The sequence below is a fragment of the Simochromis diagramma genome, unplaced genomic scaffold, assembly GCF_900408965.1.
Source record: "Simochromis diagramma unplaced genomic scaffold, fSimDia1.1 OVJJ01000304.1, whole genome shotgun sequence".
Lineage (NCBI taxonomy): Eukaryota > Metazoa > Chordata > Actinopteri > Cichliformes > Cichlidae > Simochromis > Simochromis diagramma.
In genome coordinates, this window is record NW_024387030.1 from 21215715 (window position 1) to 21222351 (window position 6637).

Here is a 6637-nt window from a genome sequence, read left to right on the forward strand (position 1 = left end):
CAAGTGTCCAAGACCTGTCAAATGCAGTAAAGTTTGCATCAGATGTCTCCTCTCTTACGTGTACGTGGGCTCCCAGATGCGCCTCAGTTTATCCGTCTTGACAGCTCCGTTGCAGGAGAGCTGCAGCAGCCGCTGGACATAGAAGAAGATGGTGGACCTGTAGTTGGTAAGAGGAAGCTCCACCTCCCGGGTTGTACCCAGCCCAGCCACCTGAACACACAGACAGGATAGATACAACAACTCTTTTCCAAAAATATACACGCAATAAAGGAAAAGGATAAATGATATAAAACTGAATATGTTCCTAAAATTATTTTGGTACCAATTAACTTTCATTTTAAATGCAACATGAGGGTATTTTTTTTTGTTAAATCAACTACCATGGCAATTTTTGCACAGCACTGCAAAAATCTGAGGATACAAACGTGCTTAAACATTGTGACCATCCTGTGATCGCACAGACAGACTGATAGCCTGGGCAAAAGAAAGAGTATTCTGTGGATGAATCACCAATGACAGCTGGGAATGGAACTGACTGTATCCTACAAAATATACTCAAAGTCTTCTGCTGATTAAACTGAAATAATTATTTTAAGGGAAAAAAAAAACATTTCATTTGAGCACCAAGTAATTTATCTTACCTTAAGGGTGAGAGCGAGGGTGAGGAGAGGGAGCACACTCCACCTCCTCCTGAACCTCGGATCGAGGAGTCCCTGGACCAAGGGAGACAGAGAAACCCCTTTTTAAAAACATGGATGGAAACATTACACTGCAGACCTTTCATAAAAGAGTTTATTTTCTTTGAAAGAATGATGATTTCAGATCTAACTAAGATCTCAAATAAACAACTGAACTCTGAAAAAGATTTCTACACCAGTAGTCAAAATTTCTGTGCAAGTTCTATAGCCTCAAGGATTTTTTCAGTCCTCATTTCCTGACTTGTATTTTTGGTTAAATATCTTCTATTTATACTACTCCATTAATATCCATAAATACTTTCTCTACCCGTTTCAGCCTTTAACATCAACAAGGTGTTAAACAGAATATGCTACATTGAGAAAACAAATGAGTTGGGTCCATCATAACATAGAACTTTTATTCAACAAAATGAAAAATGAACTTAAAACTAATTTCCTGTAATGCAATTATTAGTTCAGTGGTTGGTCAGATAAACAACAGGAGGCACCTGTCATTTAACTGATCACCAGTCCGTGTCATTAAAACACCACAGAAGAATAGGATATGTGACATCAGAAGTAATATTTTTCTAATATTAATTACTGTTTAATAAAATCATATTAGCATTGCTGCAGGACTATCACCGATCAGTTATGTTGCCGTGATGTCAAAGCTTTGACAACTAACAAAATAACAAATAAATGCCAACAACAGCATTTACAGAAACTAGCTGAAAGTCCTGTCATGAGCAAACACTTCCTCCTTTGCATTTTTTTTTTTTTACCTGGAGGAGGGATCTCCAGGTCTGTGGTCTGCTGGACATTGGTTCTTCCTGGTCGGGGGTCAAAGGCAGGAACCAGAGCAGAGAATTGCCTCTTTAGGACAAAGTCGTCATCCCATGTCCTCCTAGCGTCCTCCTTTGGTCTCATACTCCTCCTCTTCCTGCAGAACAGCAGTGACATAGTCACCCCTCTGAAGGGCTTTTGTACAAAACATCCACAGCTACAGCGAGAGATCATCTTGAATCATCAGGGGGAAAAAAACCCAAATCTTTAAAATAAGCCCAGATCTAGTTACGTACCAGGACCTCCTCATACTCTTGATCCTCCTGATTGTCATCTTCGTTCTCGTCATCATCGTCATCAGGCTCTGGGAGGTCCTCCTCATCGTCCAGCTCAGCCAAACAGTGTGTTGGCACGGCAGCTGTCCAGAAAGTCTAAAGGGAGAGAAAATGAGCAGATGGACATGAAGTCGGTTAAACAACTGAGAATAAGGGAAAGAGGGGAAGATGGCGCTTGGCAACATGTTGATAAATTCTAGAAACATGAGATTAGTTTTTGGTTAATTCTGGTCCGGTTTATCCAATCCAACCAGTTACTATACATATTATACAAAGACATGCAAAGACAGTCTTAAATGATCAATGTTTATGTGTTTTAATGATCTCTGCACGTTTTTCTTATTATAAAGATATGTAACTGCTGTTATGACTTGTTCTAAAGAGTATGTACACACACAAGCAGGGAGGTAGTAACGCAGCGGTCCCCAACCATTTTTGCGCCACGGACCGGGTTTATGCCCGACAATATTTTCAGGGACCGGCCTTTAAGGTGTCGCGGATAAAATACAACAAAATAAAACTAGTACCGGTACCGAAAAAAAGAAGATTTATTTATAACACACGTGAAAAGACCCAGGAAAACTGAGTTAACGATAAAAACGATAACAAACTAATGCTTGAAAACCCGAAAAAAAAAAACAACCTGAAAACCATACATTTCACACCTGAGCCTCAACTCTTGCAGCCCAGTACCAAACGACTCACGGACCGGTACCAGTCCGAGGCCCGGGGGTTGGGGACCGCTGTAATAACGTGATCGTGAACCTGGGAACAAGTGTTAGTGTCACCGTTTGCCTTTAATAACTTTGCTTAAATATATGATTATGTTTAAAAGCAAAACTACTTGGTTTAAAGATTTGCGTCAATATATGCATTGTAAGGGCACACAGGACGAGAGCGAAACAACCTGTCTCCAAGATGCCAGTTGTTAAGATTTTCAAGGGGATTTTCACCATCAAGCTGAAAATGATTTCTATGTTTTTCTTTTCTGTTATATTTACAAATAAAATTAAGGCTAAGCTCTATGCTCCTATCTGCTAACTTTTACACAGTTCAGGTAACCAGTGTGCTGACTTATATGAGAGACAATAGGCAGCACAAGTTAGCTGAAGCAGGCTCAGTGAGTGAGTGAGAGTGTGGTCACCAACCATAGAGAGAGAACTCGGCCTCCTGGCCCGTGTCGCTCTCGCTGGATGTAGACGTCAGGCTGGTTGTAAGGGTGTTGCTTAGTAACTGGCCCACCGACAAACCCGTGGTGGCTGTGGCTACATTATTGCTGCTGGTTACTATGGAGGTGGACATGGTAACGGTGGAGGTGGTGCCAGTGGTGGTGAGGTTAGGAAAGCTCTGAGCACCCATGAGAGGAGAAGCTGCAAACAAACACACACACAAACAAACAAATGGTGGTTAGTTTGTCAGAAACCAAAGAAACAAAGCAGCAGGTGAAGCTCGTTATGCTCCAGTCATCTAACTGGAAACAGCTGATTGGCTGGAGGCAGCTCATGCGGTTTACCCAGTGATCCAGAGGAACGATCCTCCACATGTGGTCTGAGTAACTTTGGACTTAAAAATACTACGAGATAATATTTGAAGCTGAGAACAAGCATCTTCACACAGCCATTCAAACAGCAAACTCAGCTTACTGAATCGTGCCCTCTGAGTAAATAGTGCATTCGTTCCTAATTTTAAAAGCAATTCTAAACACACATCCTGTGGTCTCCGCCTCACTGACCCAGTTTGGGAACTTTATTTGTTACTAAGTGTCATTATTAGTTTGTGTAAAACTCTAATCCACTCCATTATTCATCTAGTACAGGGGTCAGCAAACCTGGGCACACGTGCCACAGCTGGCACGCCAAGGGTTAACTGATGGCACAACCATAGGCTGTTTTTTTGTTTTTATGGGCTGATGTTTTGGTTTTTTTGGGGGTTTTTTTTTTTTTTTTTTTTTTGGGGGGGGGGGGGGGGGGGGGGGGTAACGGTATAAACAGTGAAAGGTGCTGGATTGGCCAGATGCTGGCCGATGTGTAAGAATAACTCAACTCAATAACATATGTATCTCTGTATTAACAAACATGCCATATTGACCCAGTTTATTTATTTTTTTAATTTATTTTTTTAAGGTTTCTCTCATGCACTATGGTGGGTTACCCAGTGCCGGTCCAGCAATGGACAATGGATTAAGTAAATGCTACAGTTGCATGTTTTACTATAAATTTGCTGATTTGTGATAATGACATACTAACACATTAACACATATGCCACACTCATGGAAAGTGCACTTAACTAGAAGGAAAAAATAAAAAATGTTTTTATGAAAAAAAAAAATAAAAAGGGAGAGAGAGGAAAGGATTTTTAAACTCCTGGTCTAGTGTAAGGGGCTTGGAAATAAACCGTCTGGAGAAGAAGTTTCTCAGATGAGAGGTGAAACGTCTTCAAGCAACTTAAAGAAGTCCAGACCTAGTCTAAGGAGCTTGGAAAGAATAGCGTCTGGACTTCTTTAAGTTGCTTGAAGACGTTTCACCTCTCATCTGAGAAACTTCTTCTCCAGACACTTTTCTTTCCAAGCTCCTTAGACTACGATGACCTGGATGACTGAGAACCTTCACAGGCAATTCCTGGTCTACTTTGTGCAACGTTTTAGTGGAAGAAGTACTGCCACTGATTATTCTCAAAGCAGTAGGCTGTGGTTGGGCTGACTGCTGTGGTGGTTTCTATTATCGTCGACTCTAGGTAACACACCAACTGTGGACCTGAATTTTAAAACAATGAAATGATTAACATTTTAAACATGAGAATGAAATACGGAAAATTATTTTACCAAGATTACTAAAAATTGAAGAAGGTCCAGACAAAAAAAAAAAAAAAAATGTTTTGAAGTATTACCCATGAGTTTGTTTTTTGCATTTTATACCGATCAGTGCATTTCAGAATCGGTGCCTGTGACGACTCATATATTGCTTTTGTGGCAAATATTTAATAAGTTATATGCACCATGTATCACCATTCAGCTGAACAATGTTGCCATACGCCCCAGCTCCAACTCAAAAGATAATTAGATTGTAATACTCAAGTTATTTACTTGCTGGCAGTACCCGTGATGTTCCGTGATAGTGGACTGAGGTGTAATACCAGTCTTTTAATGGTATGTTGTAAGAATATTGTAGTATTAGTGCAGTAATCCTGCTGTACTCACTGGCAGTACTCATGACGTTTCTGCCCAGCGTGTTGGTGTTGTTGTCGCTGCTGCTGCGGCTCAGGTTCATGTTATTTGTGGCATTGGTGCGCGACATGTTGGGTGCGCGGCGGACGAAGGACTCCATCAAGCTGGCCTCGCGAGATGACAAATTAGGGACGCTGGCACTGGAGCTCATGGGAGCGCCGGCAGCCAGGAGGGAGCTGACCGATAGCCGGGCATTAGCCACCGAGCACATAGGCCTCTGGGAAGGCGTGTCCTTGCTAGATGACTCCGACACCGAGCTGACATCAGGGGAGCTCACGCTCACTAGCCCCATGGAGATCGCTGTTGCCGGGTCAGTGGTGGCCATTGCTGTGGATGAGTCTTTGTTTCTGGTTTCATCTGCTGTGGTGGATGCATCACCAGTAAGTGTGCCTGAGCTGGATGCTGAACCAGATCCGGCCTCTGCTGCAGAGGACAGAACGACAATTGGCTCTTGCTGATGTCCATCAGAGCCAACCCCGCCTCCCATTACTCCTCCTATCCCGGTTCCTTGGTCAAGCACTAGCCCATCAGTTCTTCTCTCCAGTCGCAGACCTCCTGCACCTGGAAAACCAGCGGAGGAACTTAGGCTGATGTCAGAGGAGGAGGCGACACTGCAGACAGAGCTGCTGCTCCCCTTTCTGCTGGAGGAGCTGGCACCCCCAAGCGATGAGGCCCCGCCCTTATCAGGACAGTTATTTTTAACCAGACTGCTCCATGACTGCTGAAGCGAGGATGACGATGTGGAGGAGGAAGATGATGAGTGGTGGTGGTGGTACCGCCGCCGCTCGCCGCCTGCGTCACAGAGGGTCCCACCGTGGTGGAGGCGGGGCCTGAAACAGTGGATGAGACAGGTTTGGGTGACGGCGCTGTGGCAGCCGACTCAGGGTCGTACCCTGGAGCAAGCTTGAGGTCAAACTTCCCTTCAGCGCCCATACGGTAAGAGTTAGAGCCGCCAGCATCCCAGGTTACATCAATCCAGCCTGGATGGACAGAGAGATGGGAGGGAGACGGACGGATAGATGTCAGAGACCCGAGAGAGAGACAGAGAAAGAGAGACAGTAAGAGAAGTAGACAGCAGAGAAGCAGCTTACAGTCAGAGCAGCTCCACACTGGGCCAGATCAAATACTTTACATGAAATATTGCTTTAGAGTCACAATGAAACAAAGCACTAACTAGCCTGAGAGAAAATATAGTATAGTATAGTGAGAGAAAATTACTATACTTGAGTGTTTCGTTTTGGGGGGTTTGTGGGGTGTGGGTGTTAAAACATCTTTTGCCTGATAAAAAGAGTTGTTAACTGACTACCACATTCCCATCTTAGATCCAACAATGTGTCCAAATAACCAATTTTTAAAGAGGAAGGGATATTATTTTAACTAACCAATAACTATAGATAAACAGATTTTCATTAATATATCATTCTTTTTAAATCAACACTGACAAGTACATGTGCCATCATATGGTTTTCAGTTTTGTTTGTTTTGTTTTTGTTGTTTGTTGTAGTTTTAGGAGTTGAGAGCCAAGCATCTGCTGAGCTACACTCCACAACAGTTAAATTTGCTCCAAGCTCTGTCAGTATGCTTCCTTGGTCCTGTGGGGTCATCATTTACATGTC

At 43.0% G+C, this 6637-nt stretch overlaps 1 pseudogene; it reads right to left on the minus strand.

Moving 5' to 3' along the window:
* Window positions 1-96: 96 nt before the first annotated feature.
* Window positions 97-6242, minus strand: LOC120740054 (annotated as a pseudogene).
* Between the last annotated feature and the right edge of the window lie 395 nt (window positions 6243-6637).